Source organism: Cervus canadensis, chromosome 2, assembly GCF_019320065.1.
Source record: "Cervus canadensis isolate Bull #8, Minnesota chromosome 2, ASM1932006v1, whole genome shotgun sequence".
NCBI lineage: Eukaryota > Metazoa > Chordata > Mammalia > Artiodactyla > Cervidae > Cervus > Cervus canadensis.
This window is the reverse complement of record NC_057387.1, coordinates 47,816,452-47,841,748: the sequence shown is the minus strand read 5'-3', so window position 1 is coordinate 47,841,748 and position 25,297 is coordinate 47,816,452. Positions and strand designations below refer to the sequence as shown.

The window sequence follows — 25,297 nt, the reverse complement described above, 5'->3', positions numbered from 1 at the left end:
ATTTTCTGTCTCCTTCTGCTACAGTGTAAGCTCCTTAAGGGCAGTGATTTTGGTCTGTTCTATTTGCTGATGTTCACAAGCCCATAAGACAGAGCCTAGAATATAGAAGACAATTCATACATTTGATGTTTATTTGTTTGTTTTAGTTTTTACGAGTAAGCCTTCCAAACATTAGAAAAGCAGAGAAGACAGTATAATAAACCAACACTTATCAGTCATTTGGATTTAACCATTATTAATATTTTTCCATATTTGTTTGTTCTATATTTTTTGCTAAAACATTTTAAGTAAACTATAGATATCATGATGGCAAATCCTTAATATTTCAGTATATATCTGTAAAAAATAAAAAGACAGCCTTCTACATAATTCTAGTGCCATTCTATACCTAATAAAATTGATGATAATTCTCTCTCTCTCTTTTCACATCTGATTAGACGCCAAATCTGTCTCAATTTTTTAGGCCTCCTATTCCCATGTGTATTATTTCTATCTCCATTATCACTTAGACTACTGCAATAATAATTATTATTTTGATTTATTATATTAATAGTAATACAGTATCATTCTTTATATTAACTCATTTAATCATAACTGGTCTTGGCTGCTGGGAAACTCACAGCCCAACTTGCAGTTCACCTATAAAAAGTGAACATGCTTTGTGGTGTGCATATTTTTTCCTAACCTTACGCATTCCTGCTCCCAACATCCCTAACTTTGTCTTGTTTTTTTTCTTCCTTTATTTTCCCTGTAATCTGTTACATTACAGCTTGTTAGTGAATGGCATCTTTCAGTGTTCACACACCTGTATAGTCCCTATCCCTTAGATCTGAACTAAGCCTGTGACTTGCTTCAACCAACAGCATGTAGCAAAACTGATACCATGTCAGGCAGCCCCAGGCCTCAACTTTGAGGAGGTTGAGGGCCTTTCATTTTGTGCTATTGGGAATCTTGAATCACCCTGTTAAGAAGTCTGGCTATTCTGCTGTAGAGACCATGTGGAAAGAAGCCATGTAAAGAGGCCATATAGCCATATTTTAGATAGACAACCAACAAAAACCTAGTATATAGCACAGGGCACTTGGCTCAATGTTCTGCAATAACCTAAATGGGAAAAGAATTTGCAAAAGAGTGGATACTTGTACAGGTATAACTGAATCACTTTGCTGTACGCATATAACTAACACATAATTGTTAATCAACTATACTCCACTATAAAATCAAAAAGAATCCATGTAGAGGGAAAGAGGTCCTGAAACTACATGGATAGAGAGAGAAACTCCACTCAAGTGTCCCAGTGTCCCAGCTGAACCAAGTATTGATTATGTAATCATGAGAAATTAATGAGTTAACTATGTAAAGAATAACCAAATGGCTTCATCCTGGAACACCCAAGCCAAGACATTTCCTCTTGCTTTTGGTGGTATTTCTTAAAATCTGGCCTGAAGCCCACCTATATCAGAATGACATTGGATGCTTATTTGAAAGGGAAATTTTGGGTCCAAAACCAGAATCTCTTGGGCAAGGGAGGGGAATCTGCATCTTAAGTGAGACTTCCCCAATTGATCGATAAGCACTGTAACGTTTAAGAATCTGCTTAAGGACTTTTTGTTCCTTATTCTCCACCCTCCTTTTTAACGATCTACTGCTCTCCTCTGAAGAGTTTGATCCTGCTCATTGTCCAGGATGCTGAACCAAAGTTCTAAATGCTGAACCAAAGGTTATAAATCAAATAATTTCTCATTGTTGGTATTTTCCTTTCACTTACCCAACTCTGTTCTACCTGGTTCATTGTTTCTGGATCCACTTTGTCTCCAGGAGATTTCCTGGTTTTGAGGTGCCTCTCATATTTCAGCAGAAGAAACTCATGCCTTTAACATCCTGAAGTTGTTGGCTGTACAGACTAGTTCTGATTCTCACCTTATTTCAGCCCAGCCACATCAGTGGTTCTCATCCTTAAAAAAATCATAATGAGAGATTGAAAACTAGATATAGTAGTTCAATTTGAGGTAAGAAAAATACATTCATACAATGACTTTGTCAATTAGGAGTTGATTTGGTTGAATTCAATGAGATCAATTTCATTGATCTTATTCAGGGGTATGCTGAATGCAAAAGCCAGATTTTGCAGTATGTTGATGAATGGGTGCTGAAAGTTAGAGATTTTTACCACAGTGGGAAACACTGAGCATACTTATAGGTAGAAAAAATGAATCAGTAAGGAAGAGAAAGTTTTAACAAAATAATGTGTGTGAGAGAAAGTTAGTTCAGTTCAGTTCAGTTGCTCAGTTGTGTCCGATTCTTTGTGACCCCATAGACTGTAGCATGCCAGGCTTCCCTGTCCGTCACCAACTCCCAGAGCTTGGTCAAACTCATCTCCATCGAGTTGGTGATGCCATCCAACCATCTAGTCCTCTGTCATCCCCTTCTCCTTCCTCCTTCAATCTTTCCCAGCATCAGGGTCTTTTCTAGTGAGTCAGTTCTTTGCATCAGGTGGACAAAGTATTGGAGCTTCAGCTTTAGCATCAGTCCTTTCAATGAATATTCAGGACTGATTTCCTTTAGGACTGACTAGTTTGATCTCCTTGCTGTCCAAGGGACTCTGAAGCGACTTCTCCAACGTCACAGTTGGAAAGCATCAATTCTTCAGCAATCAGCTTTCTCTATGATCCAACTCTCACATCCATACATGAGTACTGGAAAAACCATAGCTCTGACTATGTGTACCTTTGTTGGCAAAATAATGTCTCTGCTTTTTAATATGCTGTCTAGGTTGGTCATAGCCTTTCTTCCAAGGAGCAAGCATCTTTTGATTTCATGGCTGAAATCACCATCTGCAGTGATTTTGAAGCCCAAGAAAATAAAGTCTGTCACTGTTTCCATTGTTTCCCCATCTATTTGCTATGAAGTGATGGGACTGGATGCCATGATCTTGCTTATTTGAATGTTGAGTTTTAAGCCAGCTTTTTCTCTCTCCTTTTTCACTTTCATCAAGAGGCTCTTCAGTTCCTCTTCGCTTTCTGCCATAAGGGTGGTGTCATCTGCATATCTGAGGTTATTGTTATTTCTCCCAGCAATCTTGATTCCACCTTATGCTTCATCCAGCCCTGAGAGAAGATAGGATGATCTGAAAGTGATGAGAATTGATTACAAAAAAGGACACAGAGGAAGAAGGAAGGTGTTACACTTTTCTACTGCTGCATAACAAATTATCCCAAACTTAGCAACTCTTTTTATTGTAGCTCATGATTTTAACATCAGCAATTTGGGCAGAGTTAAGCTGGGTGATTCTTCTGCCCCATGTGATATGATATGAGGTCACTTGCCAGACCAATCGGTGGATGGATGGGTTAGTCTGGAAAGTACAAGATTGCTCCACCCATACTTCTGATGCCTTGAAAGTGTGACTATAAGGTTGGGCTGAGCTGAAAATGCAACCAGAGCTTCTACGGGTGGCCTTTCCCAGGCCAGTCTCAGGATGATAGTCCTTCTTACATCATGGCTCAGTCTTCCAAAGAGAATATTCCAAATATCCTGGAAAGAAGTTGCAAGACCTAGTCTTAGGTCCCAGAATGTCTCTTCTGATGACTTCTGTTGGTCAAATAAGTCACTGACTTTAGTGACAGCCCAGATTCAAGGGGAAGGTACTTAAGACTCCACCTCCTGGTGAGAGGAACATCAGAGAATTTACAGCCATTTTAAATCTTTTGCTACAGAAAGGATAGGTTGGGTCAAATCAGAGAAGGTATAAAAAAATTGCCTTGGACGTGAAGGGAGACCACCTGTCCTGGACTTCTAAATGTTGGAGTATCCAGAGTTCTGTTCTTAGATCTCTATGTACTATCTCCTTAGATGATCCCATCAAGTCCTATTGCTTCAAAGACCTTCATATGCTGATGACTTTCAAGTTCTTATATCTAACCTCCAAATTCTCACCTGACTTCCAGACTTGTATATCCAACCCACTACTGAACATATCCACTAAGATGTCTAATAAGCATCTCAAATGTAACATGGCCAAAACAAAGTCTGATTTCCAGCCTACCCATCCTAGTAAGTAATAAACATATACACTAAATTACTCAAGACACATGCCTAGGAGCCCTATTGGCTCTTTCCTTTTCCTCACACAGCACTTTCAGCTCATCAATAAATTTCTACTTCACATTCATCAACATTGGCTCCAATTTCCAAAACATCCTGAACCCAACCACTTCTCTCCTTCTCTACACTTCTTATCTATGTCAATGCCATCATCAACTTCCTTTGGTCTTCTTGTTGCACTCCTGCCCCTCATTGCTCTTCTTCTATTCATATAACAGCCAGAGTAATCTCAGCAAAGTACAAATCAAAGGATATAATTTTCTAAAGACTTCCTACTGCAATCAGAACAACCTACAAACTTTTCATCAGGGTCTGTGAGGCCCTCCAAATCTTGCTCCATCTGCCTTTTGTTCTCATCTCCCTCCACTCTTCCCCTTGTTCATTGAGTTCTAACCACTGTGATCTTTCTGTCCCATGAATAATGGAAGCTTGTTCCTGCCTCAAGCCATCCCACCTGTCACTTATTCGGCTTGGAGAGATCCTCTAGATCTTCATGTGCTTCCTTTTTTTTATCATTTAGATGGTTAAAAAAAAAAAATGACTCAAATGTCACTTTCTCAGAGAGGCCATCCTTGACCACTGTAGCCAAAGTACTACATCTCCTTAGTCACCTTCATCTGTATCCTATTACAGCTCCTTCATAGTATGTGTCAGTACCTGAAGTGCTTATTTGTTTATTTTTTAATATGTTTATTGCTTGCTCTCCTTCACCAGAACATAAACTCCTTGGGGGCATTATTACTGTCTGTCTTATTTACAGCTGTTTTCTAGTACTTAGAACAAGATAGGCCACTAAATAGGTACACAATAAATTTTCATTTAAAATGGCTATTTCTTTATTCTGCAAGTAGGTTGAGAGAAGATGGGAGAAGGGAAATCCTCTTTTCTATGTGATATGGGACATAAAGTGTTTGGCTTATAGAAATAGGTTGGGCAGGAATTTCAGAAAGGTAATTAACCATTCTAGATTCTCCTCTCACTGCTCAAATTGTGTGTTTTTTTCTAAGAAAAAGATCAATAGCTGAGTATTATTGTTTTGACCTCTGTTTCCTAAAAAGAAATTTGATTTTTTATCCTTTTAGATACCATGGGCTTTCAAAAACACTAATCTCACATCATTTAAAATTCTGGCCTAGAATTAATTTCCTTTGATTCATTTGTTGTGTTTTGTTTTTGTTGTCCTCCCTCTCTTTAAAGGATCTGCTGTATCTGGCTCTGACAGCACAGGACCAGACTAAGTGAAGTATGGACATCAATGCTTTCTTTCCTTATGGCCTTTCATTATAACCTTAAGTGAATCCTTGCATGTGCCCACATCCACACAACTATCTCTGCTTCCCATCATTAGAGTCTAGGTGTTTCACAAGAATTAAATTCGTACCTTAATATCCATGCTTCTTTCTCTCTTTCCAATCAATGATCTATATCTTTTGCAAGAATTACATAGGCATTTTTTTCTTATATGTGTTTGTCATGTTTTACATTTGAACAAAAAGTTCTATTCAAGGTATGTTTGGGCTGCAAAATTTATTTTCTTAATCAACTTTTTTTGTCTATGTTTTCTTAAAATGACTCATAACATTTTTTTCATTATTCATTTTTATTGGCTCACATATACCACCCCTCCAGGATGTTGCTGTGAACTGAATGTGAATTTATGAAGGTGATAAAAGAGTAATTAAACAAAGAACATTTCTAACAGATGAAAGCACTGTTAATTATTTTTCCTTAGAGAAATGCCCTTATGTACACAGATTTTGAAAAACAGATCAACGGGCTGGACATGCTCAACCAGTTCTAATCTATTCTGAAAGCAGAAAGCAACATGTGTGATTCATTTCTGAGACATTTCAGAAAGTCAAATATGTTTCTGTGTAATATCACACGTTAAGAGCTTCATGCAAGCTTTTGACTTGCCTTTTTGCAAAAACCTGTATGCTGTTTAGGCTTCCCTGGTGGCTCAGTGATAAAGAATCTACCTACCAATGCAGGAGACGTGGGTTTGATCCCTGGGTCAGGAAGATCTCCTGGAGAAGGAAATGGCAACCCTCTCCAATATTTTTGCCTGGGAAATCCCATGGACAGAGGAGCTTGGCAGGCTACAATCCACAGGGTCACAAAGAGTCGGACTCTTAGCAACTAAACAACAACATATGCTGTTTACAAGTGTGACTAAAGAACCAGATTGGACATGAACACACAACCATAACTGATCAGCAGCCAGATACACTTCTATAGGGCCCTCATACCTGGCCCAAACAAGGGCTTTTAAGAATAAGCCTCTACTATATATATGTCTATGGAGCAAAGGGTTCTAAGTTAGACATTGTTCAACCTCTTTTAGCCTGTGCCTGATATGGAGTCTTGATTAGGGAGCCTACTTTTTGAGTAGTCCACACTGGGTCAACCACATGTATAGGAGTAAAGAATACAATATCACTCTGAATGTGTGTCTGTGATTGTTCTCTTTTGTTCTGAACATTTGTTGGGGTGCTAGGAATTTCCCTGATCTATTTTCTCACCTCCAAGCAGATGTGGATATAATCTATTCCTAGACTATGTAGTGGTTTAATTTATTCTTGTGAATTTCCAAAGAAGATTCCACAGCTTGCTTTAGGATTCAGCAGTACTTATTCCAACCCACCAATTGTAATCTTCATTTTCTCAGGAGGACAAAATTAGTGGTATTTTGCTCTAAGTTCCCACTCTGGCTTCCTTATAAGGACATTCAACTTCTTAAGTTTTTCTCATTTTCATGGGCCCCGCGTGGTCTCTCAGGCTTTAGGAGCTTTTTTCTTCCTGCTCAAAATCAGCCTCCTGCCAGAACTCCAGCCAGGACTCTGCAGCGGTCTTTCCCTACTCCTGCTGGGGCTCTGCTCAAAATTGATGGAAGAGCAGGTAGGGATTCCCAAGCCTGCCCTTCTGGTGAACAATACAGATCTCTTAGTTGTAAACCAGCCCTTGGGCTAATGGGCTAACACAGTTTAAGCCTCCAAGAGTCAGTTGTTGCTGTTTGTTTTTTTTTTTTTCAGCTTCACTGTTCTTTTTGTTAAGAATTTAAAACAATTTCTTCATTGACTGGGACAGACAAGCATTAATCTGTCATAATAAACAATTCCTCAGAGACAGAAGGTTGCCTCTCTTGGTTTTCTGCTACCTTAAAATGAGTTTCCTCCCTTCTCAAGCAGGCGCATCCTTCCCCCACCACCGCCAGAATTGTTAGAAAAAGTCTCTTGTTGGGTTTAGGAAATATAATCATTGTATTCTAGGGGACTAACCATCAAATTCTTATGTCGTTTTCTCTAGGAGGTTTTGAGGATTTGAGACTGTCATGTAAATAATATTCTCTTACTCTGATATCTTAGACTTTTCCAAGTGAATTTGATGATTATACATCTTTCTCACCCCTATTTGACCAAGGTGGGCCTTGTATATACAGCATCTTTAACACTTCCTGAGCTTGATGGAATTCCAAGGGAGCCATAGTACATGCATCTGCCTTATTCTGCATGCAACTTGGCATCCATGTCTGCTTTCCAGTAGTCTCAACTCACTCCTGTCCTTCCACCCTCCACCCAACTCCTACACATCCATGGTTACAAAGCAGCTCTGGGACATTAAAAATAGCCACCACTGCCCAGCCCCACCCCACCCCTGAGCATGCATGTGTGAGTGCACACTCACACACATACAGATACACACATAGAAGTTTAGAGCACTTGGATTTAAGCTCTTCAGCAAAGATGGAGAAATATCTGCTTTGGAGGCAAAATAAGCAACACTTTCAAATAAGCAGAACTACTGTCATATTGTCTATTAACTGCAAGCAAAACAGGACTTTAGAGTTCACCACCACCATAATCAAGCCCTGTCATCTCTTGCCTGGATTCCTAAAACAATTTCCCTACTTCGAACACATTCTCCACACCATATCCAGTGTTCTTTTAAAATCATATCATGTCACTTCTTTGCTGAAGTCCTTTTGATGGCTGCCCATTAACATAGAATAGAATCTGAACTCCATATGCTTCCCTTCAAGGCCCTTATCTTCTCACTTCTCCAAACTCATTTCATGCACTCTCTGCCTGCTCACTTGGCTCAGTCATGTCAGCCCTCTGTCAGTTGCTAGGACCTAACAAGCTCTTTCCAGTATTAGGGCCTTTGTACTTGCTATTCCATTGCCTAGAAAGGCTGTTCTTCTGGTCCAGTCCACAACTGGCTCCTCCTCATTCTTCAGGTTTCAGATTAAATGTCACCTTCCCGGAGGGGCCTTCCCTGACCATGATAAAGGTAATTATCAGATTGCTGTTACTTCTGCAGTAATGGTGTGTGTGTGTTAAGTCGCTTCAGTCATGTCTGACTCTTTGAGACCCTATGGACTATAGCCTGCCAGGCTCCTCTGTCCATGGGATTCTCCAGGCAAGAATACTGGAGTGGGTAAGCCATGCCCTCCTCCAGGGGATCTTCCTGACCCAGGAATCAAATCCAAGTCTTCTGTAGCTCCTGCGTTGCAGGAAGATTCTTGACTGCTGAGCCCCCAGGGAAGCAGTAGTATAATTAATAATAATAGGGAAGAATAGTTGTTGTTTATTCACTCAGTCATGTCCGGCTCTTTGCAAGCCCATAGACTGTAGCCTGCCAGACTCCTCTGTCCCTGGGATTTCCCAGGCAAGAATACTGGAGCAGATTGCCATTTCCTCCTCCAAAGGGTCTTCCCAACCCAGGGATTGAACCTGTATCTCCTGCATCTTCTGCATTGGCAGGCAGATTCTTTACCACTGAGCCACCTGGGAAGCCCCAGATAAGAATAGTAGGTCATTTCTATTAATCTCTATCATTTATCTTTCTTATTTCCTTCAGAACTTAGCTGTGTCCTCTCTATTTATTATCTGTCTCTTTAGCTTAAGAAATGCTAGCATCTCCACAGTATCAGCATTGTGTGTCTTGTTTATTGCTGGGCCCTTGTCTCCTGGTATAGTGCCTGGCATCCATACCATGCAATTAGTGAATACTTGTTGAAGGAATAAAATTTTAGGATTAGACAGTAATTTAGAAGTCACCTAATCTGTCTAGTCCCGTACCCCAATCCAGGGCTTTATTTTTAGTAATGCAGAGGCTACTTGAATAGTGGTGTTTATGCTAATGGAGAACAAAAAAGAAAAATAAGAAGGAGCTGTTTCCCTTTCCTGAATTGATTTTACCTTATTTGTTCTGAAATCAGCTTTGCTTTTTACAACATAGACAACAAGTAAAATGAGTCATTTATTCTTAGCAATGACCAGTGTGTTCTCTTGGAAAAACTCTATTAGCCTTTGCCCTGCTTCATTCCGTACTCCAAGGCCAAATTTGCCTGTTACTCCAGGTGTTTCTTGACTTCCTATTTTTGCATTCCAGTCCCCTATAATGAAAAGGACATCTTTTTTGGGTGTTAGTTCTAAAAGGTCTTGTAGGTCTTCATAGAACCATTCAACTTCAGCTTCTTCAGCATCACTGGTTGGGGCATAGGCTTGGATTACCATGATATTGAATGGTTTGCCTTGGAAATGATCAGAGATCATTCTGTCATTTTTGAGATTGCATCCAAGTACTGCATTTCAGACTCTTTTGTTGACCATGATGGCTACTCCATTTCTTCTGAGAGATTCCTGCCCACAGTAGTAGATATAATGGTCATCTGAGTTAAATTCACCCATTCTAGTCCTTTTTAGTTTGCTGATTCCTAGAATGTTGACGTTCACTCTTGCCATCTCCTGTTTGACCACTTCCAATTTGCCTTGATTCATGGACCTAACATTCCAGGTTCCTATGCAATATTGCTCTTTACAGCATCGGACCTTGCTTCAATCACATCCACAACTGGGTATTGTTTTTGCTTTGGCTCCATCCCTTCATTCTTTCTGGAGTTATTTCTCCACTGGTCCAATAAACTGTGGAAAATTCTGAAAGAGATGGGAATACCAGACCACCTGACCTGCCTCTTGAGAAACCTATATGCAGGTCAGGAAGCAACAGTTAGAACTGGACATGGAACAACAGACTGGTTCCAAACAGGAAAAGGAGTACATCAAGGCTGTATGTTGTCACCCTGCTTATTTAAATTACATGCAGAGTACATCATGAGAAACGCTGGGCTGGAAGAAGCACAAGCTGGAATCAAGATTGCCTGGAGAAATATCAATAACCTCAGATATGCAGATGACACCACCCTTATGGCAGAAAGTGAAGAAGAACTAAAAAGCCTCTTGATGAAAGTGAAAGAGGAGAGTGAAAAAGTTGGCTTAAAGCTTAACATTCAGAAAACTAAGATCATGGCATCTGGTCTCGTCACTTCATGGCAAATAGATGGGGAAACAGTGGTTGACTTTATTTTTTTGGGCTCCAAAATCACTGCAGATGGTGACTGCAGCCATGAAATTAAGACGCTTACTCCTTGGAAGGATAGTTATGACCAACCTAGACAGCATATTAAAAAGCAGAGACATTACTTTGCCAACAAACGTCCATCTAGTCAAGGCTATGGTTTTTCCAGTGGTCATGTATGGATGTGAGAGTTGGACTGTGAAGAAAGCTGAGCACTGAAAAATTGATGCTTTCGAACTGTGGTCTTGGAGAAGACTCTTGAGAGTCCCTTGGACTGCAAGGAGATCCAACCAGTCCATCCTAAAGGAGATCAGTCCTGGCTGTTCATTGGAAGGACTGATGCTGAAGCTGAAACTCCAATGCTTTGGCCACCTTATGCGAAGAGTTGACTCATTGGAAAAGACCCTGATGCTGGGAGGGATTGGGGGCAGGAGGAAAAGGGGACAACAGAAGACGAGGTGGTTGGAAGGCATCACCGACTTGATGGACATGAGTTTGAGTAACCTCCGGGAGTTGGTGATGGACAGGGAGGCCTGGCCTGCTGTGATTCATGGGGTTGCAAAGAGTGGGACATGACTGAGCGACTGAATTGAACTGAATTGATTCTTAGCAAACCAGCTAATTATGTGGCCACTCCCTTGAAGGTGGTGATGGTTGAGTGAGTTCTAAATTAATGTTCATATACTTTTTCACTAAATCTTAAAGATTTTGCCTATTAACCTAAGTATCCCTTAATGAATTATTTTCCAAACCATGGGTTTTGACTCACTGAGTAATGAATCTATCTATTATATTACAATGAGCATTTGAAAAGTAGATTAGAAAACATAAGAGTGCATTGCATTGAAAAGATTAGTAAAGATTATTGTAAAGATAAGTGCTATCTGATGAAAGTTTGGTCTTAGTCATATATGTGACTGTGTTTATGTGTGGGTACTATGGCCATGTAAAATATGTTTCTTATTGTAGGATGTAAACAACAACAAAAAGTCTGAAAGCCACTGTCCAAATGAAAAAATTCAGTGTTTTACAGTAGAAAAGAGGCTATCTGGTAGTCCTAGGATGACATTTGAGTTTACCTTCTGAGGTTGTCTGGATTGAGGAGGATGAGGGTGATAATTCTGCCATACTTCAGATGAAAGCACTATCTGCCTTGTGGCCTGAAAACACTATTAGAAAAATCTCCTAGAAGCATGAGAGTTACATCACATATTTCAATATTCAAAATAAACTACAAACACAACATGTAGATAATGATTTTCATTATTCTTCATTACTTTTCTTCTCTATTTCTTTATCAGAATGACATTATGGCCCAACAGATTAAGGCCAAAATGATCAGGAGTATGGTTAAGAGTCTAAGTGGAGGGAAAATGAGTGAAGGACCCCAACAGAACATTGTGAGTTCTCCTTTTTGTATCAGTTTTCTTCTGTAAAAGGCTTTTCCTTTTACAGTGAAATAGGAAGCAAGATCATCTATTGAGAAGGAGGATGGGGAGATGTTGGAGTTTTGAGGAGAGGAGAAGCAGTTAGTTGTAGGAGACTGAATGGATTAAGGGAATGTCGTGTGACTGTGGGCAGCACTAAGATGTTTATTAAAGTGGGACCAGTTGGCGTGCTGTGTATTCAGCTGGGGATGCAAGCATACAGTAGTCAGAGAGTTGAATTTAACCACAGTTGAAAGGAAAGTTCTGTTTAGGGAAAGTGAACAGCATAAACAAAGTTTGAGTGCTTGGAATTACATGATGTATAACAAAGAGAATGTTCAAACTACTGCACAGTTGCACTTATCTCACATGCTAGCAAAGTAATGCTCAAAATTCTCCAAGCCAGGCTTTAACAGTACATGACCATGAACTTCTACATGTTCAAGCTGGATTTAGAAAAGGCAGAGGAACCAGAGATCAAATTGCCAACATCTGTTGGATCATTGAAAAAGCAAGAGAGTTCCAGAAAAACATCTGCTTTATTGACTATGCCAAAGCCTTTGACTGTGTGGATCACAACAAACTGTGGAAAATTCTTCAAGAGATGGAAATACCAGACCACCTGACCTGCCTCTTGAGAAATCTGTATGCAGGTCAAGAAGCAACAGTTAGAACCAGATATAGAACAACAGACTGGTTCCAAATCAGGAAAGGAGTACGTCAAGGCTGTATATTGTCACCCTGTTCATTTAACTTAAATGCAGAGTACATCATGAGAAACACTGGGCTGGATGAAGCACAAGCTGGAATCAAGATTTCCGGGAAAAATATTAATAACCTCAGATATACAGATGACACCACCTTTATGGCAGAAAGCGAAGAAAAACTAAAGAGCCTCTTGATGAAAGTGAAAGAGGAGAGTGAAAAAGTTGGCTTAAAGCTCAACATTCAGAAAACTAAGATCATGGCATCTGGCCCTATCACTTCATGGCAAATAGATGGGGAAACAGTGGAAACAGTGAGAGACTTTATTTTTTGCGGCTCCAGAATCACTGCAGATGATGACTGCAGCCATGAAATTAAATGACACTTGCTCCTTGGAAGAAAAGTTATGACCCACCTAGACAATATATTAAAAAGCAGAGACATTACTTTGCCAACAAATGTCCGACTAGTCAAAGGTATGGTTTTTCCAGTAGTCATGTAGGGATGTGAGAGTTGGACTATAAAGAAAGCTGAGTGCCGAAGAACTGATGCTTTTAAACTGTGGTATTGGAGAAGACTCCTGAGAGTCCCTTAGACAGCAGGGAGATCCAGCCAGTCCATCCTAAAGGAAATCAGTCCTGAATATTCATTGGGAGGACTGATGCCAAAGCTGAAACTCCAATTCTTTGACCACCTGAAGCGAAGAACCAATTAATTTGAAAAGACCCTGATGCTGGGAAAGATTGAAGGCAGGAAGAGAAGGGGGCAACAGAGGATGAGATGTTTGGATGGCATCACAAACTCAATGGACATTAGTTTGAGTAAACTCTGGGAGTTGGTGATGGACAGGGAGGCCTGGCATGCTGCAGTCCATGGTGTCCCAGAGTTGGACACGACTGAGCAACTGAACTGAAGTCCATTAAGTTGACCCTTGAGTTTATCCACTTCCATGGGAATTTTTTCAATAAATATTTTGGAACATTTTTGGGAGATTTTTGACAACTTGAAAAACTCACAGATGAACTGTGTATAAAGGTCTGTTTAGTCAAAGCTATGGTTTTTCCAGTGGTCATGTATGGATGTGAGACTTGGACCATAAAGAAGGCTGAGTGCCAAAGAACTGATGCTTTTGAACTGTGGTGCTGGAGAAGACCCTTGAGAATCCCTCAGACAGCAAGAAGATCAACCCCATCAATCCTAAAGGAAATCAGTCCTGAATATTCACTGGAAGAACTGATGCTGAAGCTCAAACTCCAATACTTTGGCCACCTGATTGGAAGAACTGACTCATTTGAAAAGACCCTGATGCTGGGAAAGATTGAAGACGAAAGGAGAAGGGGATGACAGAGGATGAAATGGTTGGATGGCATCCCCGACTCAATGGACATAAGTTTGTGTAAACTCTGGGATTTGGTGATAGACAGGGAGGCCTGGCGTGCTGCAGTCCACAGGGTCGCAAACAGTTGGACATGACTGGGCAACTGAACTGAACAAGAAAGCTATATTGCTGATTCTTCATTATCAATACATGTATTATTACACCTGTAAATAGAAGTGAGTTTCTTTTCACATTATCTTTTCATTTTTGATATCTAATGTTAGGAATACATTTAACATTTACAGTGTTTTGTACCATATAAGATAATATTGTTGTAGGTACTGGCAGACAGTTCATTTTGTAGACACACAACATAATTTTACTCTATTGATAAATACAGTATAATACTGTAAATGTATTTTCTCTTCCTTATGAATTTATTAATGCATTTTCTTTTACCTAACTTAAGAATACAGTATATGGTACATATAACATACAAAATATGTTAATTGATGGTGTTATTGGTAAGACTTTAGGTCTGCAGTAAACTATTAGATTCTCTAAGAATCTTTTCAGGATCACTTTCAGTTTCTACTCACTAACTAGCTGTCTGTATCTGTTATTGGAACTCTTAAAGAGAGAATCTGACTGCACCCTGTCTCTCTCTGGCTGAAACTTTTTGAACCAAAGCTTTTTTCTTTGTCATGACAGAGAAAGCAGGTGAAAAGGGTACATGAGTCGGTCCCTTGATGCAGAATATGGCCACCTAGGGCTTCTCATTCACCAGCGGCCAAGGTCAGAGTTCTGCTAGAAAGAACAGTGGGTATGGCAGTCACTGAGACTGATATTCATCTCTCCTTCTAAATGTGAGCTTTTGAGGGTAGAGGTATGTTTTAGGTATTTTTTAATGCTTACAGCCCTGCATTATTGGCACATAGTAGGTTCTCAATATATGTTATTGAATAAATGAATGAATTGATGGATGGCTATCTGGACTCCTCAATTAGATTGTTAGCTCCCTTAACTGGCCCCCAAATTTGACTGGCCCCAAAGTTTAACACAAATCCTTAAAATTAACAAATTACAGGACTGCCTTGGAGGTTATTTTAGGAAATGCTGTTTTTAAAGAAACAATTGAAGTATTAATAGAAGTGTTTCATAGTTTTGCTTTAATGATTTTTATTAGTATCCATATCAATTTTTAATGTTACATAATAGTTTTGGAATGACCTGAGTTAAGAATTTGTCCTCTCATGCATCTTAAACACTCACTAATTAGAAAAATTTAAAATAGTAATTTATATTGGTTTTCCTTATTTGTTTAAATAGTATCTTACAGCACTTCTCTGGGTAATGAAAATCACTTTTTACAAGTAGTAGGTATGTACTTCGGTATTTGTTGACTCCCCTGTGAGCTAGTGAGTCATTGACCAAGAAGCTGGAGTGGGGTGATACGTACCTTGGAGAACGTAATCATCCCCATGGTAACCCAGAGCCTTCTTGGCTACTACCTCTTCCCATATCTTTGTTATATTCAAAGGAGGAAGTTATTATTTACTTTAGATTTTATATTTTAATACATTTTTCAGGGCACAAATTCCTAACTTCCACCATTCTTGTGTATAAAACATTGCCATAGGAACAATAAAAACTAGTGATTATGATACTTTATGAAATGAAAAATGATCTACCAATTCTATAATATTTTAAGATTCAAAAAATTTTTTCCCTCAGTTTTGCATCATGATTATCAAACTGTTGGAATGAAAACATTCTTAATCAAATGGCTAACTGATGATTTTTACCTATTTTGAAAAGGCAACCACTAAGTAACATTATATATTTCATTTTAAAATGTTTTCATTTATCAAAAAAACCCCCCAAAACTCCTGTTGATTGTAGCTAACTTTAAAAATAATGACAGGCAACGGAAAAATATTTAACAATCCAGTAATCCCTCTTCCCCACAGTTTATTATATTTTTCCAATACCTTTCCAGTAATTGTATTATATGTTGGTGTTGTGTTGGTGGTGAGGGAGAGACCAAGAGAGAGAGAAAGAGAGAGAGAGACATAGAGAGGGAGAGAGGAGATGCTTTCCCAATACATTTTGTTCTGTATCACATTTTTAAAAAAAACTTTATTGTGAACATTTTTCAAATATTTTACTATGGTGTCATTTTTATAATATAGATGTTTTATTGAATAAATTTACCATAGTTTATTTAACCAGCTCCCTTTTTGTTGGACATTTTAATTTTTTCAAACTTTCACCAATACCAAGCATAAAACAAAAAAGAAAAAGGGGATAGAAAGAGAGAGAGGAGGGGGTAGGGTAGGAGAGAGCAAGGAAGGAAACTGCAAAAATATCTTGTGACACACATATATTTCCTTAGCATACATTTTCTTATCGTTACATCAGTGTTGAATTTCTAGTTAAAAGGTATGTGCTTTTCAGGCATTTTGTCAAAGAGCAGTTGAGAACTGCTCTAGTACCCTAACACTGATGTTCTCTTCTAAAATAATCCTTATCAATTCAACAGGCAAAAAAGACAATTTAATATTGCTTTCATTTGCATTTTATTACAGATGAATACAATTCATCTTTATTGACCCCCCCCTTGGTTTTTTTTCACTTATCCATTTGGCTGTGCTGGGTCTTGGTTGTGACATGTGACCTCCTAGCTGCAGGATGTGAGATCGCCTTCCCTCGCCAGGGAGGAACCTCAGTCCTCTGCGTTGGGAACGAGGAGTCTTGGCCACTGGACCACCAGGTGAGTCCCCTATTGACCCTATCTATTTCTGCTTTTCTGACATACTTGCCCATTTTTCTATTTGGCTATTTATCCTTTTCTTACTGATTTGTAAGACTTCTTACCCTTCATCCATTTTTCTCCCTTCTAGTTTGGCGTCAGCCCTTTAATTTTTTGTTGATTTTTTTTCCTTAAAGTTCGTTATGTGCCTTTAATTTGTTGGTGATCTCTGAAACACTTTACACTTTTTTATGTATTTTAAAAATCAGTCTTTGCTTTATATTTCATGTGTTATAAATCCCATTTCCAAGATTATTCATAAGTATTTTTTTAGTAATTTTATGATTTGACTTTTATATTAAAATCTTTAATCCACCAAGAATTTAATTTAGCCCATGGCGTATACATATGGACATCAGCAGACGGTCAATACTGAAATCAGATTGATTATATTCTTTGCAGTCAAAGATGGAGAGGCTCTATACAGTCAGCAAAAACAAGACCAGGGGCTGACTGTGGCTCAGATCATGAACTCCTTATTGCTAAATTCAGACTTAAATTGAAGAAAGTAGGGAAAACCAACAGACTATCCCAGGTATGACCTAAATCAAATTCCTTGTGATTATACAGTGGAAGTGACAAATAGATTCAAATGAGGATTAGATCTGATAGACAGAGTGCCTGAAGAACTATGGATGGAGGTTCATGACATTGTAAAGGAGGCAGTGATCAAGACCATCCACAAGAAAAATGAAAAAAGGCAAAATGGTTGTCTGAGGAGGCCTTACAAATAGCTGAGAAAAGAAGAGAAGCTAAAGGCAAAGGAGATAAGGAAAGATATTCCCATGTGAATGCAGAGTTCCAAATAGCAAGGAGAGAGAAGAAAACCTTCCTCAATGATCAATGCAAAGAAATAGAGGAAAACAATAGAATGGGAAGGACTAGAGATCTCTTCAAGAAAATTAGAGATACCAAGGGAACATTTCATGCAAGGACAGGCACAATAAAGGACAGAAATGGTATGGACCTAACAGAAGCAGAAGATATTAAGAAGAGGTGGCAAGAATACACAGAAGAACTGTACAAGAAAAGATCTTCATGATCCAGATAACTACAATGGTATGATCACTCACCTAGAGCCAGACATCCTGGAATGTGAAGTCAAGTGGGCCTTAGGAAGCATCACTATGAACAAAGCTAGTGGAAGTGATGAAATTCCAGTTAAGCTATTTCAAATCCTAAAAGATGATGCTGTGAAAGGGCTGTACTCAATATCCCAGCAAATTTGGAAAACTCAGCAGTGGCCACAGGACAGGAAATGGTCAGTTTTCATTCCAATCCCAAAGAAAGGCAATGTCAAAGAATGTTCAAACTACCGCACAGTTACACTTATCTCACATGCTAGCAAAGTAATGCTCAAAATTCTCCAAGCCAGGCTTTAACAGTACATGACCATGAACTTCTACATGTTCAAGCTGGATTTAGAAAAGGCAGAGGAACCAGAGATCAAATTGCTAACATCCACTGGATTATCAAAAAAGCAAGAGTTCCAGAAAAACATCTGCTTTATTGACTATGCCAAAGCCTTTGACTGTGTGGATCACAACAAACTATGGACAATTCTTCAAGAGATGGAAATACCAGACCACCTGACCTGCCTCTTGAGAAATCTGTATGCAGGTCAAGAAGCAACAGTTAGAACCAGATATAGAACAACAGACTGGTTCCAAGTCAGGAAAGGAGCACATCAAGGCTGTATATTGTCACCCTGCTTATTTAATTTATATGCAGAGTGCATCATGAGAAATGCTGGGCTGGATGAAGCACAAGCTGGACTCAAGATTGCTGGGAGAAATATCAATAACCTCAGATATGTAGATTACACCACCCTTATGGCAGAAAAAGAAGAAAAACTAAAGAGCCTGTTGATGAAAGTGAAAGAGGAGAGTGAAAATGTTGGCTTAAAACTCAACATTCTGAAAACTAAGATCATGGTGTCCAGTCCTATCACTTCATGGCAAATAGATGGGGAAACAGTGACAGACTTTAATTTTTTGGGCTCCAAAATCACTGCAGATGATGACTGCAGCCATGAAATTAAACAACGCTTGCTCCTTGGAAGAAAACCTATGACCCACCTAGACAGCATACTAAAAAGCAGAGACATTACTTGGCCAACAAATGTCCATCTAGTCAAAGGTATGGTTTTTCCAGTAGTCATGTAGGGATGTGAGAGTTGGACTATAAAGAAAGCTGAGCACCGAAGAATTGATGCTTTTGAGGTGTGTTGTTGGAGAAGACTCTTGAGAATCTCTTGGACTGCAAGGAGATCAAACCAGTCAATCCTAAAGGAAATCAGTTCTGAATATTCATTGAAAGGACTGATGCTGAAGCTGAAACTCCAATACTCTGGCCACCTGATGCGAAGAATTGACTCACTGGAAAAGACCCTGATGCTGGGCAAGATTGAAGGCAGGAGGAGAAGGGCACGACAGAGGATGAGATGGCTGGATGGCATCACTGACTCGATGGACATGAGTTTGATTATGCTCCAGGAGTTGGTGATGGACAGGGAAGCCTGGCATGCTGCAATCTATAGGGTGGCAAAGAGTTGGACATGACTGAGCGACTAAACTGACTGACTGTGGTATATTTTCCTCTTAACAGTTGGCCAGTGGCTCCTTCACTTATTGTTTAATTTATACTTTTCTTGCTGATTAGGAATGCCTCTGTTATTATTTCTCTCCTTAGGTCTCCATAACTTTGATAGTAACCTGAAGCTTTAAAGCTGTTTGACACATCCAACCATTTTCCTTCTCGGTTAGCAACTATGTGGAAGATGAAGAGATGTCAGTTCAAATGCCAGAAAGATACTAAATGAATTGTTGGCTTTAAAAAAAAAATCAAGAATGCTGTAAGTATTTTATAACAATGTTATTGCTCATATAGATTTGTGTTGTTAGGTATTTAAAATTTTTTATTGCTGTGTATCTGGGCTGAAATGATATATGATTTTATAATCATATTTTTCTCAACAAGCCAGTAATCTTAATGTATTATGTATATGTGCATAAATGTATGTATTATCATTATGCAGAAGCTAAATATTATTTATGAATTTATGAAATGCTGAACAAATTTCATATACATGGGTAACTTTTTGTAACCAGTTTATAAAGTTAAATGTATTGGTTCATGGTTTTCCAACACAATCAACATAATTACAAACAGAAATTGATGTTAATTTTGCTATTCTTTTATTTTTTTAAAAAAAGAGAGAGCACCCTTGCCCTGTTTTTTAAAAAAATTTGCTTTTTTATTTAGTTTTTGGCTGTGCTGTGGCTCTGTTGCTGTGATCGGGCTTCCTCTAGCTGGGCTGAGCATGGGCTCTAGGGTGCTTCAGTAGTTGTGGTGCATAGGCTTAGCTGCTGTGCAGCACGTGGGATCTTCCTGGATCAGGGATCAAACCCGTGTCCACTGCACTGGCAGGAGGCTTCTTAACCACTGGACCACCAGGGAAATCCAACTTTACTATCCTTTAAATTGAAGTTGCAAACACATAGAAACGCATCTGTGTAAAATATAGGCTTATCTTTGTGCTTAAGTCGTCCTTGTTACCTAAACAAACAATCATAAAAATACGTGTTTCTAATCAAAACAATCATCTTTAGTTCTAGTAAAGATGAACGTTCTGACGGTGAACACCGTAAACTGGGATTTACTTGGGAACTATGACTTTCTCAACTACTTTACCTATAATTTCGCCACAAATTAAGCCACTTACCATTAGGTGCTTCTGAAAATACTATATTTGGTCAGTTAATCCATTTCCTGTTTCAGTTAATCCATTTCCTGTCTCATGGTGATGAACGCTGGCCTTAACCCTGACAATAATTTAGGTCAAATTACATAACCACAACCATAAGGGTAAATCTGTAGAATTTTATGTTAGGTCATTCCAAGGATTAATATATGTAATTCACTTATCTTCCTCCTTGTAATTCCTTAGGCACTTTTAGAATTATTTTGGTACATTGATAATTGTTAAAGATACTTGCTATCAAAAACCAACATTCAATCCTGTGTGTGAGCCTGACTGAAAAAAGAGCTATAATAGTTATTACCAAGAAAATGTTCCGTAAATTGCTTGGGCAGAATCTCTAAAGCCTGTTCTTTTCCCAGTGCTCATTTACAGTTAAGAAAACAAACCCAGGTGGCAAGGGAATTTAGCCTGAAAAAAGGCTTATCTCCCTACCCGCCTTGACAGACAAACTCAGTTTTATCTCTTGGCTCATATTACAAAGCATGGCTGTTCTCCAAATCAAGAGGATGATTTTTTTTTTAATGTTTCTCATTTCCTTCTCTTTAATAATGCTTTCTACAGTGTATAGAGAATATCCATCACTTCATCTCCACAGTTTCTCAAAAATCATTTCACTTATTCCAATTTCCTGTTCTATGACAAGAACCTCTTGGACAATTCTGCCCACTTTTCTTGTAAAATCCTGATTTACAAGCTAGAAAACCAGGCAGTATTCTTTCTCTTGGGAGTTTTCTTGATTTCATGTCAGATTCCTGTCTTGCTTCTTTTATTCTTTTACTCTTGATTGTTCCAGGCTTATTTTCTTTCCTGATCAGTCTTTTTCTGCTCACAATCATCATTATGGTCCCATGTCAATCTCCATGTTCGTAATCCAGGGCAAGGGAGCAATCATGTGGACTACACATCTTTATTTTCATTTTATGGCTCGGTTTAGATACTATTAATTGGAATATCCATGAGCACAGGAATTATGTCCATCTTGTGCAGCACTGTACACGCAGTGCCTGCCATAGAATGCTCAGTAGATTTTTATTGAATTAATAATAGCCACCATTTAATAAATCTACTTATCAAATGATAGGTATTGTGCCATGCACAAAGGTATGTCATTTTATAAATGAAAAGACTGAAACTTAGAAAATTAAATAACTTGCTCTTGGTCACAATGGCTAGTTAAGGCTGAAGAACTAAAACCTGACCTAATCCGAGCTATGGAAGTCTCAGTGCCCACATGCAATCTCTACAGTAACAGTGCAGCAGCAGGATAACATAACCATGAGGAAAGCTTGACTTTAAATCCTGACTCTGAGGCTGAAGAGTTAATAAACACTCTGTGCTTCAGTTTCATTATTAACTAGACACCATTTATTGAAAAAACATTCATTGGTTTCCAGTCACTCCACCTTAGAGTTGTTCTCTAATCTGCTACATTGCCTTATTTAGTTCAACACAGTTGGCACTGAAGATCACCAAAGGCTTAGACCCCTACAAATGACAGCTTAATACCCTAGTAGGCAATGTTCTCAGTCAGTTATTAGCTGCAAACAAGGAAGTGTGTAATGGATTGTCATACACACCAGTTACAACTTCAACGGTAGCAGGAATATATTGCTGGAAGGTCTGAAGACTGAAAAAGTACCCATTTTTTCCTTCTTTTAAAATAACTGCCACTGTTTTCTTCTCTTTCCTTTCTTTCTATAGCAACCATTGAGGCTCCTGAATCCCAAGATTATTTATAGAGTGTACTGGTAGTGATTATACTTACCATTTAGTCCTTAGATTGCAAGATCATGAGAAATCACAGATAGATGAGAACTAGAAGAATGGGCACTTTACATCCAGAGGTCAGGACTAAGTGAACAATAACACTAAGATGTCCTTCCCACCAGCTGGACTGGATGTTCCTTTGGTCCTGAAAGAGGGCAAGAGCAGGGGCTGTTGTAATAGAATGACTGGATCAAGTAGGCAGGCTGAAGACATTTTTGTCATCATACATGTGGGGAAAGGCAACTAAGTAATAAAATACAGTGGATAGCTCCCTCTTAGGCCAAACACAGGGCTCGCAGTGGTCTCCCTCCCCAGCACAGGGATGGAAGAGCAGCACCATCCAACACATGTGACTTGTAGTCCAAACTGCATGGCTGAGTGAAGCAGGTGTAGATATCTGACCCAAACTGGACAGACTTGTTCTCCTTGACAACTGGAATTTTGAACTGAGATGCAAAGAGATGGGGAATTGTTTTTAGCCCATGAGGAGGACAGTTTATGGATTCCTATTACTGAGTTTCCCTGATTATCCAGCAATTACCAACATTCTGTGAGATATGCCAGTATCCTTCTGCTAAAGTCAACTTAACTGGCAAGAGTTGTTATTTACTCTAAATAAGTGGAACAACTTCACATACTACATTTCCCTGAAGCACTTTCTCTCAAGCTACTCCTTCATGTTCCTTTCCCTTATACCCGCCACCAAAGTATCACAGTTCACCAAGAATTCCACGATGTTCTCTATCACTGAGCTTTTGGTGTTCCCCTGCATGAAATTCCCTTCCTTTTCTTCCTGAAAACTTTTTCAAGGATTATCTCCTCTATAACACTTTTAATCATCACCCCATACTTACCTGTTGATTTGCAGGATCCTCCACTATTCATGGGTTTCCCTTGTAGCTCAGCTGGTAAAGAATCTGCCTGCAATGCGGGAGACCTGGGTTCAGTCCCTGGGTTGGGAAGATCCCCTGGAAAAGGAAAAGGCTACCCACTCTAGTATTCTGGCCTGGAGAATTCCAAGGATGGTATAATCAGTCCATGGGGTTGCAAAGAGTCAGATGGAAAATGAATAAACCCAGCCAATTCCAGAACAACTGCCCAACTAACATAGAGACTCCTAAGAAATAATAACTGGTTATCATTTTAATCCACTGATCTTTGGGGTAACTTGCTAGGCAACATTTTATTGTGGGAATAAATAATTGGTACAATATCTGTGGGCTAGATTTCACATGGGGATCACCAGTTTAAGAGCTTTTCTAGATAAAAGATTTAAAATCCAAGGACTGCTTTTTCAAGCCCCGTTGTGTATGTGAAGAATGGATACATTTACAAATTAACAGAAACTTCTCACTACTTACTAATATAAGACATTTAAAAACTAGAAAAAGATTTTTAAAAAACTTTAAAGAAAAATCAAAAGTAAAATCACCGATAATTTCTCTATTTCAACACAAATATGTTAGTTTTCAGTGTTTCTACTCAGCCATTTACATATATATTTTCATATAATTCTAATAACAATAATGCTATATTTTGCTTTAATATTAAAGGAAAAATGCTATTTCATACACAGTAATTTTAATCACTCCATAAAAATTCTTCAAACAGGTATACTATATTATATCTGTATTATTTTAGATTCCCTTTTTTCCCCTTATTACCAAGAAGTGTCAAAGTACAGCTTTTTTCTTTCTTTGGTATTATTGCTTTAAATATGAAGGCTGGGATGGTGTCTTTCTTACCTACTGCCATTGTCCCAAATACCTAGCAAAGTATATGGTAGATACACAATAAACATTCACTGACTGACTATTTATTCATGCAAGCAAGAATGAACAATTGGATTTACACAAGGAAAGGCTTTCTAATTCTGTCTGCTTCAAATGATTTTAAACTCATACAATCAAAAAGTTATCATTTGAAAAAAAAAACATATTTGCATCACGTCTTGAATTTATTACCTATAGATAAAGGAATCCGTTATTCACCTTAAAATTTGCAGTTACAAACTTGACCCATAAAATAGATGAAAGAATCCCAAGGTTTTTATTCATGAACTGCTTCTACAAATATCACTAGATGAACACCATCTATTCTCAGTTCTTATTCCCTTCTCTGCAACTCTTGACATTTTTGGCTACTTCTTAAACTCCATCATGTATCAGTTTCTGTGATCACTATTTATTTTCTTTCTTTTTTTTATTTTCTATGCGATCACTATTTATAATCACTCACTTATAGTCCTGTCTTCAGGGTTGACTGGTTCAAGATGGCAGGGTACAAGGACATGTGCCCATCTCCTGTGAGAGCACCAACTAGCTTTTGAACAACCATGGACAGGAGGATGCTGGAACCCACCAAAAAAAGATATCCCACATCTAAAGACAAAGGAGAGGCCACAAGGAAATGGTGGGGGGAGGGCACAATCACGATAAAGTTAAATCCTATACCCGCCTAGTGGGCAACCCACAAACTGGAGAACACTAACACCAAAGAAGTTCTCCCACTCTTGTGATGGTTCTGAGCGTCCTAGCCTGGGGACCCAGCAAAGGGACTAGGAATTCCCAGGGATCCTGTCTGTGAAGGCCAACAGGATTTGATTGCAGGACTTCCATAGGACTGGGAGAAATACAGACTTCACACTTGGAGGGCACAAACAACATCTTGTGTGTGCCAGGACTGAGGGGAAAGGAGCAGTGACCCCACAGGAGACTGAACCAGACCTACCAGCTAGTGTTCGATGAACTCTTGCGGCGGCGTAGGTCAGCAGTAGCTCGCTGCAGGGATGGGGGCGCTGGCAGCAGCAGTCCTAGGAAGTGCCCTTGGTGTGAGCCCTCTTGGAGGTCACCATTGGTTTTCAGTCGCTAAGCTGTGTCTGACTACTTGCAACTCTATGAACTGCAGCATGCCAGGCTTCCCTGTCCTTCACCACCTCATGGAGTTTCTCAAACTCATGTCCATTGAATTGGTGATGCCATCCAACTATCTCATCCTCTGTCACCCCCTTTCCCTTCTGCCCTTAATCTTTCCTAGCATCA

At 39.0% G+C, this 25,297-nt stretch overlaps 1 long non-coding RNA gene across 5 annotated transcripts; it reads right to left on the bottom strand.

Annotated features, from left to right (window-relative positions):
* On the bottom strand, positions 1-25,219 carry LOC122436682. Of its 5 annotated transcripts, none has more exons than XR_006268078.1 (4): positions 24,987-25,219; positions 23,111-23,177; positions 22,255-22,401; positions 1-1,955 (listed from the first exon to the last, which is right to left on the bottom strand). It is a non-coding gene; the product is annotated as an uncharacterized LOC122436682 (long non-coding RNA). The 5 variants fall into 5 exon arrangements; XR_006268079.1 differs by lacking the exon at positions 1-1,955 and adding an exon at positions 3,002-3,127; XR_006268076.1 differs by lacking the exon at positions 1-1,955 and adding an exon at positions 19,901-20,284.
* Between the last annotated feature and the right edge of the window lie 78 nt (positions 25,220-25,297).